Source organism: Lytechinus pictus, chromosome 3 (genome assembly GCF_037042905.1).
Source record: "Lytechinus pictus isolate F3 Inbred chromosome 3, Lp3.0, whole genome shotgun sequence".
NCBI classification, from domain to species: domain Eukaryota; kingdom Metazoa; phylum Echinodermata; class Echinoidea; order Temnopleuroida; family Toxopneustidae; genus Lytechinus; species Lytechinus pictus.
The window spans coordinates 76,301,763-76,317,121 of record NC_087247.1 but is presented as its reverse complement, the minus strand read 5'-3'; positions in this window follow the sequence as shown (position 1 = coordinate 76,317,121).

Sequence of the window (15,359 nt, the reverse complement as noted above, 5' to 3'; positions counted from 1 at the left end):
TAACACTAAGAATGCTGTTAATACTATGAAGCTATAATTATTTCCATGCAAGGAAGGAAATAAATGTTAGTGAAAAAGACTGTAATTGATAATAATGTGATTAAAATTGTAAAATTAAATTAATTATTAAGGTGTTATGGTAAAACTTATTGTTTGAAAAAATGGAGGAAAGGTTGTGCATGAAAGATAAATATAACAAGTGGAATGCCTCTGGCCGTCTCACCTGCATCACGCGATTCAATATAGCAGCAGTGCTGATTTTGAAAACTACTATAACTCGCACAAGATGTTCAGTGATACTTGGTTACTCTTATTTCCACGTTTTATGAACTAGACCAATACACTTTCAAATTTATGGCTGTAATTCAACAAATACCCCAATTTGGCCAAAGTTCATTGACCCTAAATGACCTTTGACCTTGATCATGTGACCTGAAACTTGCACAGGATGTTCAGTAATACTTGATTACTATTATGTCCAAGTTTCATGAATCAGATCCATAAACTTTTAAAGTTATGATGGTAATTCAACAGATACCCCCAATTCGGCCAAAGTTCATTGACCCTAAATGACCTTTGACCTTGGTCATGTGACGTGAAACTCATGCAGGATGTTCAGTGATACTTGATTAACCTTATGTATAAGTTTCATGAACTAGGTCCATATATTTTCTAAGTTATGATGACATTTCAAAAACTTAACCTTATACCCCTTTCATACTGCCCTCTTCATTTTTCACCGGTGAACTTCACCGGCGAACTTCTCCGCCTCGCATTCCTCACTTCACCGGCGAAGAAAAAAAATGTACCCTTTCGCACTGACATTTCTTCCCCGGCGAAAGTCAACAAGCGATTGCAGAACAAACGAAAGAAAATTGTAAAACATTACTTCTTACCTATTACAAAAAGGTATCAAAAAAATAATTATAACATATTTTGGAAGTATTACGATAAAAACAAACAATATCACCTTGTTTTTAAATTTTTTCGCATTTTATACATGTAAAAAGTGCTTTTTAATAAATATTGTTAGTAAAAAAAAATTATGTTCGAGGGTATCTACATGGCCATAGCATTCAGCTGAGCTTGCAACTATCGCACGCGGAATCTCGGTACAAGGGACTTCGGGAGAGAAAAAAATTGACCTCTGACGTCATTAAAGAGGAGAAGTTCTCCGGTTTGCTTTCATACTGGCCTTTTCACCGGCGAACTTCGCCGGTGAAACAGTTTCGCCGGCGAAGTTCTCCACCTCTAGAGGTGGAGAAGTTCACCGGCGAAGTTCACCGGTGAAGTTCTCCTGTGTACCTTTCATACTGGACACTTTCCCCTTCGCTGGCGAACTTCGCCGGTGAAGTTCGCCGGTGAAAAGCGCAATATGAAAGGGGTATTAGGTTAAGATTTTGATGTTGATTCCCCCAACATGGTCTAAGTTCATTGACCCTAAATGACCTTTGACCTTGGTCATGTGACATGAAACTCAGGCAGGATGTTCAGTAATACTTGATTAACCTTATGGCCAAGTTTCATGAACTAGGTCCATATACTTTCTAAGTTATGCTGTCATTTCAAAAACTTAACCTCAGGTTAAGATTTGGTGTTGACGCCGCCGCCGCCGCCGCCGTCGGAAAAGCGGCGCCTATAGTCTCACTCTGCTATGCAGGTGAGACAAAAACTTATTGTGTGTGATTTTTAGCCATCTTGCCTTCACTTTAGCAGTATGGTTTTCTAAATTGATCTGTGGGAATATGATAAGTAAATGATGCAAGAGTAAAGTACTACAAGATAAAATAATAGGGTATGAGTAGGAAGTTTGAAAGAGTGCAGTTTTTTTATAAGCACATTTTGATTAAAGGCTATGATAGATGTGAGGGCAAAATGTCCTGCACCTTCAAGAGATGGACCTCTGTTACGAGTTTGGCAATCCCACCTCGAAACTATAGAAAATTATTGTGTGTACAACACAGCACAGTGCCAGTCATGGAAAGTTCATTGACCTTTGACCTTAATCAAATTCAACTCACATTCGAACTTGACCTGCACCTTCAAGAGATGGACCTCTTGTATGAATTTGGCAATCCTACCTCAATGATATAAAAAGTTATGTGTACAACACAGCACAGTGCCAGTCATGGAAAGTTCATTGACCTTTGACCTTAATCAAATTCAACTCACATTCGAACTTGACCTGCACCTTCAAAAGATGGACCTCTTGTATGAATTTGGCAATCCTACCTCGAAGATATAGAAAGTTATTGTGTGTACAGCACAGCACAGTGCCAGTCATGGAAAGTTCATTGACCTTTGACCTTATTCAACTTCGGCTCACATTTGAACTTGACCTGCATCTTCAAGAGATGGACCTCTGTTATGAATTTGGCGATCTCACCTCGAAGCTATAGAAAGTTATTGTGTGTACAACACAGCACAGTGCCAGTCATGGAAAGTTCATTGACCTTTAACCTTTGACCTTATTCAAATTCGACTCATATTCGAACTTGACCTGTGCCTTCAGGAGTTGGACCTCTGGTAGGAATTTGGTGATCCCACCTTAAAGATATAGAAAGTTATTACGTGTACAACATAGCACAGTGCCAGTCATGGAAAGTTCATTGACCTTATTCAAATTCGACTCATATTCGGACTTGACCTGTGCCTTCAGGAGATGGACCTCTGTTATGAATTTGGCGATCTCACCTCGAAGCTTTAGAAAGTTATTGTGTGTACAACACAGCACAGTGCCAGTCATGGAAAGTTCATTGACCTTTGACCTTTGACCTTATTCAAATTCGACTCATATTCGAACTTGACCTGTGCGTTCAGGAGATGGACCTCTGGTATGAATTTGGTGATCCCACCTCAAAGATATAGAAAGTTATTATGTGTGCAACATAGCTCAGTGCCAGTCATGGAAAGTTAATTGACCTTTGACCTTAATCAAATTCGACTCATATTCGAACTTGACCTGTGCCTTCAGGAGAGGGACCTCTGGTATGAATTTGGTGATCCTACCTCGAAGCTATAGAAAGTTATTAGGTGTACAACACAATTGTTGACAACGATCATAGACACAGAGGTAAGAGACTCTGTCTGGACAATGTGGTAATTCATTTTCATGAATTCAATTTTAGGGACAGTGATTTTCCGCGATCGCGGTAAACGGACGGAATTCACGGAAAGGGTGTTTTGAAACGGAAAGTGTCATTTCAAACGGAAAATGACGGAAAACCTATTTTCCCTCAAAATACACAGAATAGCAACAGAAATTACTCCAAAATCACAACAAAATGAGAATATTAAATGGCCACAAAACCCCAGAAAACACGATCTCACTTCGCTACTTTCATGACAATTCACACATCGTGACTGCACTCGACATCAGCACACTTGATTGTACCCCGCACCGTACCCGTACCCTGCCGGCGCCGGGTTGGGCTTCACATGCACACACATATCGTTCACTGCACGGTCGTGTGTTGCTGCCCTCTACGTTTGAAGATGTAACAGCACGATATCATGGTCTTAAAATCCAAGATGGCGGATTGGCAAAAGCCGTTGACTGATGATAACGATGTCCAAAAAACCCCAAAATTATCGATGAAATATCATTTCACCGTGAAATCATACCTGCCAACCTTTGATAATAAAAAATCAGTATCAAAGCTACGACGGCACCGAGCGGGTGTCCGGCCCGCTCCAACGGTAAGGACTCTTTGCATTTACACCATGTAAAAGTAGCATTTCCCTACACCTTTTAAAGCAAATTTACCCTCATTACCACACCAGAGGATGACCTACATGTAGTCGACCTTAATTTATCAATTAAAAATTTAGAAAAGGTATTTTAAATATTACTTTTGTGACAAAAACCCACCTAATTTCATTCAGGTGTGATTTGTTTTCATCTAAATCTGTAAGGAATAATTTTTCTTGTTCACCAGATCTCTCGAAAACTTTAATTTTAAGCATATTTTTGTGAGGCCCTCTATTGGTGGAAAGAGATTGATGCAGATTCTCTTTTCAATTAGAAAAAAAATTATTTCAAGAATTCAATTGAATTTTGGGCCAGGGCATATTTTTTATGATAAATTTAGATTTAAGTTAGCCCTACTTTATTAAAAATTGATGTGCCAAAAAATCAAACATCTATTTATCCAACCTACATCATCATGCAATCATGCATCAAGTCAAGAGGAAATAAGCCAAACATTGACAATCTTATTTCACCACACAGGGGTTACTGACCGAGGACAAGTTTCTATCATAAACTACAATGGATAAGTGTTTGTTGGTATAAGAAAGCAGATTTTCAACCATGATACAAACGGAGCTGAAACTAACGGCTGCATGCGCCCGACCCGCACCCACCACAGCACTTTCGGTGCGCCGGCGAGACGGGAAGGCTGAGGCGCAGCAACTCGGCGGGCGCCGGGAGTTTAGGCAAGCGAAGCAAGTAGATTTGGTGTTTGACTACGAAGGCTAAATTGAGATCAAAAGTTGAAAATCTCCTTTCTTCCTCGAAAATTTGACAATTATATGAGAAAATAAAGTACAGATCAATGTTAAAATTGCGTTGGGATAGATCTAAAAGTTAGAGTAACTGCGTCGGTGTGCGGCCATTACTTCAGCGCAGCCCAGCAGACAAGCAATATACCACCGAAATCACCAACACACTCTAGACATGTACACTACACATTCTCTAACTCACTCCCACACTACAAAATCATCCGGCGACATGGGCAATACTTGAAATAAAGTGATTTCTTCTTACCTAAATCACCATATTTCGCATAAAAAATATCACCATCGGTGATTCTTAACATCGTAGTTAGGAAACAAGGGGTCTAAAAAAGTGAAATTTTCACGGTTTTTCCGATGTTCGTGGATTGTGAAAACATGTCCTCACTAAAAACTGGCACTTTCGCGAGCCGATATCAGCCGCCATTTTTTTCCGGAAGTCAACGATAACATCGAAGAATAGCGTGTACGCTCGTTATTTTCACATGCATTTGCAATGGAACTGCGCACTTAGCAGTGTTTGCGCGCCGTTTACTGTGTATTTGCGTAGCCGTGCGCTCCAGTCGTTTATGCGTTAGTCGCATCTTACAGCCGTGCATGCGTTAGTCGCATCATACAGCCGTTTCAATAATTTCAACACTAAATTGATTACCGGGTAACCCCAAAATCGGAATTTTGGTTTAAAAATTCGGAATTCGGAATGGAGGTCCAAAAATCGGTATAATTCCGCCAAAATCGGAATGGTTGGCAGGTATGTGAAATAATGCTAATAATGTGAAAGGTGAGGATGTATGCATGCTAAATGGGGTTGGAAAAATATTTTTTGCACCCGCATAGATCCGATTAGTACGGATTCTATTGTGTTGTTGGTACAGTAGCAGATACAAATTTTGACCAGTGCGAGTATACGGTATTCAATGTGTAAACGGAATTGTCACTTTTCCGTGTGTACAAAGTCTATGGGGAAACGGAATTTCCGTTTTCTGACATGCTGAAACGGAATTTGAGATTTTCTGAAACGGAAAAGGCAATTTTTTGAAACGGAAAATCACTGTCCCTACAATTTGGCCCGCGCGGTGTAGCTAGCACTTGTAGCAGCTACATGAGTTGGTAGCGAATCGGCATGTGATTGTGTTGCAAGTTGAATTGTCCGACTCAGCGTAATTCCCCTAATTTACCTCCAACTACGTTACTTTGTTGTTCACTTCATCATCATTCTCTTCATCTTCAAAATCATCAATTTGAAAATCCAAATCTAGATAAAATTCTGGGTTTTCTTTCATTTCGGGATCGAAGTATTCAGTGACAATGTGGAGAAAACGTACCCTCGCAACAGGTTTTGCATGCAAGTGGAGCTTCACGTGGGAGAGCCAATCACGCCTCTCGTACAGACAGTGACAGTGCGTGTTTGAAGCATTCAGAGAGAGAACTTTAAACTATCAATTAACTGAGTTTCATCGGTCTCCATGATAAATGATGTACACCATCGTGTTCTCCTTATTTTCTCCTTTAATTTGATATATATGATTCTCCATTTTTACGATTTTCAATATATTTCTACTTTAAACCAATTAAGGAGGCAAGAGCATGCTTTGCTTTATCAGCTACCCAAAAAGTAGTGCTGGCACATTGAAGCTTACCCAGTGGCATACCTAGGATTTCCACAGGGGGGGCAAAAACCGTCCGCCCAAAAATTTGACAAGCAAAAAAAAAAAAAAAAGGGTCTTTCAAGCTCATCAGAGGGGGCAGGTATACTACCTTTGCATGGGTTGTGGCTCGTCAGGGGGGGCACCCTGACCCCCCCCCCCCCCCCCCCGCGTAGGTACGCTAGTGAGCTTACCCATCTGGGCGGCTGTCAAATCACGGCCGATTTCAAAACATCGATGCGATGTTTTGAAATCGGCCGTAATACGTGTGAGGAAATTGATACTGGCCCAAAATCACCAATTTTGAGGATAACCGGAGGATGGACACAGAGTGAAATACGGGTGTATAGTAAGATATTAAGTTATTTATCTTTCTCATTATTTTTTTCTTTAATTTTTACAATAAACATGATTTCCATCCCACCTTTGTGACTTGGAATATCCGATCGAATTCACAGTCCTGAAGTTCGGGTAGGTGGAGCGTAGTGTAGGCCCTGGGTAGCGGTAGTGAAGTGGAGCCTGCACGAACTTCGCCCAAGGTAATGACAATGTGAACCATTTGTCCATTGTATAGTGAGTGATTGTATTACCGACCGGCCTTGTATTACCGAACGCGCGCATCATATGCGTCAGAAAATAATCAAATACGCTCAAACCTTTGCAACATCCTTCCAAAGGGAACTTGAAAAGAAAAATGATCAAAAATGATCAAAACCACAATTTCGAAGTCTTTAAATCCTCAAAACAATAAAATATGGTCAAAATAGCTCATCAGTGACTTTGTTTTCCCAACTTTTCCCATAGAAAACACACGTTCAGTTATCGATACCTTTTTCAAGTGACCAAAATATTTCACTTGCGAAGAGAGGTCCGATTGGAAGCTGATGTCGTAAAAATGAAAAACAATTTCGGCAAAATTTCTGCATATTTATATTTTGTAGGTATTTGTGTATTTATGGTGAAAGTTTGGTGAATTTTATTGGAATAATGTGTTTGATATGATCAAATTCATGAAAAGTGTTCGGTAATACGATCCACTACCATAGTCCATACTCGTTAGGGTATCATTTTAAGAAAATTAAATCATGATCTATCATCTAGTATAAATGTATTCATCATGTTCATTGGTGTTAATTACACATTAATATTTGCTAAAACCGAGGAGGAATTATCGATCAAAGTCAGATTTCAGGGACTCAGTTTTATAATTATGAGGGGAGCAATAAAAAGCTCTCCTAGAACTTTTAAGGAGAGCGGTAGAGGAGCACTGCAAAAAACTCTCCTTCAACATACAAGGGGAGCTTTTTGCCCAATTAACAAAATGGATGGAGGAAATGTATGTACTATAAAATTACAATCAACAACCAAAGGAAGTATTTATAATTGTTTTACAATGTATTGTAATTAGATTTTTTTTTTTGGGGGGGGGGGCTCCATTTTAAATTTTTTGTCAAATTTCGAGGGCTACTTTTTGCATTTCGGGGGCTCTTTTTAAATGCTACTTTTTTGTATTTTGAGGAATACCTGTTCACTTATTAATGAATTATTACTTTTTGTTTAATATTGTATGATTTTTAAAGTTATTTATCATGTATAGAATCTTGGATGTGGGTGTGTGTGGATGGGTGTGTGCGTGTGTGTGTGACTGTGAGTTGGACTTGGATATAAATGAATTCAATATCTAATTTCTACTCCATCTATTCCTGTACAATACCCTAGTCAGCCATGTACATGTACATATAATAAAGGCCCACATACCCTAACTTTTCCTGAAGTTCTTTGAAAACGCAGATCTCCATGAAAATTTCATTTCTCTATGGGGGAGTCTAAATTTGGTGAGAATGTATTCATTAAGAACTTAAATATACATGACAATGAAGAAATCATCAAACTTTATTGGCAGTTTTGAATAATATTCCTGAAATGTAAACTCTGTCTGAAACAGAAAATCACCATCATTGAGGCCTTTACTGAGCGAATTGTCCCCCAGAGCTCTGGCAGAGAGACAGAGCTCCAACTGGCTAGCTAGTAAAAACGCCAATGCGTGAGCCTGCCGCCGGCCTTGTAAAAAAGATGGAGCTTTGTTTGATGATTTATTGTCTGATATAATACCTCATCCCCTAGAAAAATAAAACAAATGATTTTTTAGTTATAATTAATAAATAAGATAACTTATTTTGGAAGTTAATAAGCCGTTTTGAAAAGCAAAGCCGAATGACAACTCACCAATGCTAGGTTACTAGACTCTGGGATTTATTTCCTGTGTAATTCGAATTATTTTATCACAGAATTGTGATATCTGTAGGGGAAACATGTGCATTCGAAATTGCACATGGTGCTAGTCATAATGGACCCCTATACATGCAACTCTTTCCCGACCGTTGCGTTGATTTTTTTTTTCCATACCTGGTACCATGTGTATGGAAATACGTGGTACAGAAAAAATAACGCAACTTCGGAATTTGAAACTGCGCTACTCGCTACTTTTAAGGATTATTCATGATTCTGAGTGTGGATTTTGGATGATTTTTAAATGGTAAGCGGAGCTCGAGCATATGGCACTAGTGGGCCGTTGTGTTGTTATCACTCGGCAATAATTTCGGGGGCGACATTCAGATTTTATGTCGCCCGCGAAAGCATGATTTTGGGTGATTTCGAGGGCAACTTTAGGCAATTTCGCGCAGGTCAGCTATCGCGAGGCGCGCTATTAATCGCGCTACCAAAAATGGATTAAGGCGCGCATGTAGCGCGCGATCGCTCTCGCGCGCCTTAAAATCGAGTCCCTGAGATTTCCAAACTTTTTTTGAGGAGTTTAAAGGAGAATGAAACCTTTGCTTTGGACCAAGATAGCTTGTGTGAAAACAGAAAAATCAAAGAAACAGATCAACAAAAGTTTGAGAAAAATCGGACAAATAATGAGAAAGTTATGAGCATTTGAATATTGCGATCACTAATGCTATGGAGATCCTCACATTGGCAATGCGACAAAGATGTGTGATGTCACTCTTGAACAACTCTCCATCTCCCCGGCCCAGGCATTACTTTAGTATATATTTCACTTAAATTGCTTTTATTATTATTACATCTATCAGTAGAACATGTATTCTTTCTATAGGAGGGCATGTAATACAGATTTTTAAAGAATACATCATGGATAAAAAGAGTTTGTATCACCATACGAAAAAGCAAAGACACATTTTCAGGGTATTTCATAGTCCATCAAAGGGAAAGTTGTTCATGTGTGACATCACACATCCTTGCCGTGTTGCCAATGGGAAGATCTCGATAGCAATAATAGAGGCGCTAGTGTAGTTTCGCACCTCCCCGTTTAATGGTTTTTAAACATGTACAATCTCACCCTAAATAATTCACAACCTAAAATACTTGCATCTGAGCCTCCAAAGTCCAGTAGAAGTTGAATATTTGCCGTTTTGACACTTTTTTTACAAAGTTTTACACCTATTTCGGAATCACTCGGTCGCTTGATCAAGCTCAGCGCTGCACATAAGCAGTCGGTACGCGTACAGTACGTACCACCTAGTGAAGTGCAAGAAAAGCGAGTTTTTCTATGGTATCTTCAAAAAGATTTTTTCCCCTCTTTCAGCTTGCACCAAGTATTACGGTAGTGGTTGTGCAGAGTGGTTGATGTTTGTTGTGTGAAGGTATGTGTGTGGGGTGTGCGTGTGTGTGATTTTTTTAATGAAATAAGAAATGTGAAAAATGTGAATACACGTAGATTAAGCGATGAAATAAGAAATAATAATGTAGGTCAGAGAACTTTCCTTCAGTTTACAATTGTATGCTATGTTGATTTCATGCTAGTAGATTACATTTTTCAATTTTTCACACGCCGCCGTACCATCTCCATCCATACCACCTGGGACATGCAATGTACATTTCATCCTTTTGTTTGCATGCGCATACACTCACTACATGCAGGGAGGTGATCATATTACGTGTACTCTCAGTCTCGCACACTAACTGCACCTGATATCCATTTAGGTTTACCCTTCGTATAACTTTGATGATTTCTGATTGGTTCCTTATACTCATCCATGCTTATGTTCATCTATGATTGGTTGATTATATACAAATGAATATTTAAGTTTGTGCAGTCGGATGGAAAAACAATAAAAAGTGGCAGAGAGAGCCAAGGCCCTGGGAACAATTTTGTGCAAGCTGAAAGAGGGGAAAAAATCTTTTTGAAGATACCATAGAAAAACTCGCTCTTCTTGCACTTCACTAGGTGGTACGTACTGTACGCGTACCGACTGCTTATGTGCAGCGCTGAGCTTGATCAAGCGACCGAGTGATCCCGAAATAGGTGTAAAACTTTTGTAAAAAAGTGTCAAAACTGCAAATATTCAACTTCTACTGGACTTTGGAATTGGAGGCTCAGATGCAAGTATTTTAGGTTGTGAATTATTTAGGGTGAGATTGTACATGTTTGAAAACCATTAAACGGGGAGGTGCGAAAGTACACTAGCGCCATAATAATAGAGATTGCAATATTCAATTTCAAATGCTCATCATAATTCATCATAACTTTCTCATTATTTGTCCGAATCCGATTTTTTTCAAACTTTCTTTGTTCTTATTCATGTTATTCTTTGATTTTTCTGTTTCGACACAAGCATACTTGTTCCAAAGGTTTCATTCCCCTTTAAGTTAGATTGAAGAGCGTCAACCAAGGCAACTGGCAGCAGCCAACAGTACACCAACCAACCCAGTGACTGCACTGTGTCTGTGACCGCAAACACCATACTACTTCTCTAACGTTACATGCATGCGGTACCGGTACGGTAGATCGAACGCTCGAAGTCAAACACAGTTTGTGACATTGAGAATGGACTTGATTCTACCACAGATAAAAGAACAAGATTATTATTTAGCTTTGAATATCAATATAACACTAATGCCACACTAAGATCTAGATCTACATAATAAAACAAATGAACTCACAGTAGACATTCTGGTATGGTTTTGTTGCTTTCTCAGCAAAATAACAACCTTCTTCTGACTTTTCCAAAAACGTGCGCGAGTCGCGAGCAATTATTTTTTCCGTATATAGTACATATGGGAACGCTATGCGGGACATGAATTATTCATAAGTTGAGCTATAAAACTGAAGTGCGCAGGCGCATGGACTTATCGATAGTTCTCTAGCTTCATCAATATTTGTACATGAACGAATGGACGAGCACTCCCCCCCCCCCCCCCCCTTTCTCAAGTTTCGATTTCTCTCTTCCTCTCTCTCTTGCAATCTCCCGTCCCCTCTCTGTCTGTAATAATAGCTCGCCTCTACATGCAATATTCGAGTCGATCCATTCATTCATGTTTCATAAAGAAACAGAGAGAGGCTGGGTAGGGGGAGGCTGGGTACGGCCGGAGGAGAGAGTCTAGTATCCTAGAGGGGGGGCCATATAGAGAAAAGGAACTTAATTGGCCATCATAGAGAAATAAAACACTGATATTCGCAGATGGGGGTAACGAGGACATTACGGCGAGTCAATTCATTCATGATTCATAAAGAAACAGAGAGCGAGTGCTAATACAGAGCACAGATCGAGGCGAGCTATTACAGACAGAGAGGGGACTGAAGAGAGAAGGCGTCAGGCGCGTAAAACATTCCCCCATAGACTTGTGTGTTAAATTAAATGGCACTTTTGAAAAATTCATAAAAAATAAATGTGAAATTAGAGGGTGGAATGTTTACTACCAATGGATAGGATATATACCTGACATTCCAAATCTGACCAGGAAAGGGTACCGTAGCCAGCTCATTTTAAAAATAAATCGCCATTTATGAAGATATAACTATGAATCGATCGAATTCATCAACTGAAACAGTAAAATAACCCTAATTATTCCGCCAGTCAAAAAATAGTTCCAAGTCACTTGTTTATCTTCCCAATTTGGGCGAAGTAAGTTCAGTAGTTACCATTTCTAGAATCAGTGTTAGATTTTGAATCACGTACATTTTTGTCAGTCAGCAATATGGGCATTTTACCCGATATATTACCCGGGTTGTAACAGGTAATAACGTAGTTATTACCACGGTAACACCAGTGGGTAGTAACGGGGAAATAGTAGACCAATCTTTCCCCGTTATTACCCGGACCCGATATTACTCCATTTACCCAATATTACCCAGTATGATGTAACCGATATTTCCAGTTATTTTCATGATATTACTGCCCGATATTACTCCATTTACCCAATATTTCTCAGTATGATGTAACTACTATTTCCAGCATTTTAATGATATCACCACCTCATATTACTCTGTTTACCCAATATTACCCAATTAATGTCGGCTCATTAAAAAAACAATTAGTGTCATTAGGGTCATTGAAGCACATTTTTACAACTCCATACTCTAAGCCATATCATCTTATCCTATCCTAAAATCCTACATCCTAATCCTAATCCTATGACACCTATCCACCAAACCCTGTCATTTACTTCTATATATTGAGCGAGTTTACAACACTTGACAAATTATGGTTAACAATTATTCAACCCTAAAACATTTTTCTAAAATTAATGTCATGATTATGACTAATATGATATATAAACTCCACATTTTTCTGAAAATTTTCTGGGTGGAATAAAACATAAACACATTAATTATTACAGCTATATTAGCTAAAATTTTGGCCATTTATTGTAGTAATGAATATTCATGAGTAACTAATATTCCCAGCATTTTCCTGATATTACCATCTGATATTACTCCATTTACCCAATATTAATGGGTTCCGCATGGGTTGGAGGTCTCGTTTCCATCTGAGTCCTATCTGGGCACCATGTGGGTTCAAGTATATGTTTTCATCTGGGTTCCATGTGGGCCCATATGGGACCCAGATATCCCAGATAAGAACCGTATGTGATCCAGATACTTTGCTGTCTGGGAATGGAAGCGTTTCAACATTACCCATTACCCCTTATCAACCTGTTTGTAACTGGGTAAAATGTTGGTTTCATCAGGGTGATAACAGTAATTTTTTGGACTTTGAAAATTTCGCTGGGATTGCTGTAAGATTGCTCTTATTACTAAAGTTTGCAATGTTATAACCAATCAAAGTCATTCAACATTACCCTTATTACCCCTCATCACCCTGTTGTAACTAGGTAAATGTAGGTTTCATCAGGGTGATAACAGTAACAGGTATCAACAGGAATTATAATTTCGGTAATAACATGGTAATAACGGTAATATTTGGTGTTACTCAAATTCCGGGTGATATTACCGGTAATAACCGGTAAAATTGGTAATCGGTAACAAATTGCCCAGTGGGTTGCACTAAGCCACGAAGACGTTACATATTTCAACAATCTAATAAGCGAGCGCAAAGCGCGAGCGGAAAAATTCGAAATTTAGACCTAGAACGTATGAGGCGCCGAATGTACCAATATTATATAGAACAATTATTTGTTATATAATCATTATTTATTAAATAATAACTATTATTTATATATAATTTACATTTTATTTGTAAATAACTACTATTATATAAAATATCATTTCTTATTTATATATAATTCCAAGTAATACTTCATTATTTGTAAATAATAATAGTTCGACATTCCATTATTTATAAATAATGATTATTTGTTTTTCATTATTTATAAATAATGATTATTTGTTTTTCATTATTTATAAATAATGATTATTTGTTTTTCATTATTTACAAATAATGATTATTTGTTTTTCATTATTTATAAATAATGATTATTTGTTTTTCATTATTTATAAATAATGATTATTTGTTTTTCATTATTTACAAATAATGATTATTTGTTTTTCATTATTTATAAATAATGATTATTTGTTTTTCATTATTTATAAATAATGATTATTTGTTTTTCATTATTTATAAATAATGATTATTTGTTTTTCATTATTTACAAATAATGATTATTTGTTTTTCATTATTTATAAATAATGATTATTTGTTTTTCATTATTTATAAATAATTTGTTGAGTTTTCCATTATTTATAAATAATGATTATTTGTTAAATAATGAAAACGTCTACTTCATTATTTATAAATAATTTTTTCGAGTGCACCATTATTCTCATTATTTATAAATAATCATTATTTAATGTTCGAGTTTTCCATTATTTATAAATAAAGATTATTTGTTAAATAATGAAATATCTACTTCATTATTTATAAATAATAATTTTGTTTCAATATCCCATTATTTATAAATAATCATTATTTATAAACAATTTTTACAGTTTGCCATTATATACAAATAATCATTATTTATATACAAATAACCATTATTTATTAAATAATGCCATTATTTATTAAATAATGCCATTATTTATTAAATAATGCCATTATTTATTAAATAATGCCATTATTTATTAAAGGAGAATGAAACCCTTGAAACCAGCTGAATCCATATCAAAGAGAAAAATCAAAGGAACACATTGTTGAAAGTTTGAGGAAGATTGAATGAATAATAAGAAAGTTATGAGCATTTGAATATTGAGATCACTAGTGCCATGTAGATCATCCCATCGGCAATGCGACCAAGATCTGTGATATCACACACGTACAACTCCCTCATTACTTTAGTACTTATTTCACTTATATTCTCACTTTTATAGAGTCTATCACAAGGTGAGGTGTTCTCTTTATGAGATGACAAGTACAGAGGTTTCACAACATTATATCATTGATGAATCGTTTGTCATATGATTAGAATGAGCAAAAAGAAATGTTTTGGGGTATATTTTCAGTGTCCAAATTGGAGAGTTGTACGTGTGTGACTTCACAGATCTTGGTCGCATTGCCAATGGGAGGATCTCCATAGCATTAGTGATCTCGACATTCAAATGCTCATAACTCTTCTATTGCTAGTCCTATTTTACTCAAACTTTTGTTGATCTTATTTTTTGATTTGCAATTTTCTAGGGATATGGTCTGATTGTAATATTCTTCATTTTCTATATAACTTCGTCTTCGTAGAAATATCAAAAAGTGTAATTTTATACGATTTTTCCTACAGTTCACAATCCCCATAGGCGCGCGTGTACGGTAGGGACAACCGGTGAATCGACGGAGTGCTCTTCATCGAAATACTACGTTGGTTGGTCCCCGGAAGTGGCGGGCGGAATTTAGCCCGAATCCTCGATGGAAGTCGATCAAGTGCATATGAGCTGAGAGAGTGAAATATCAG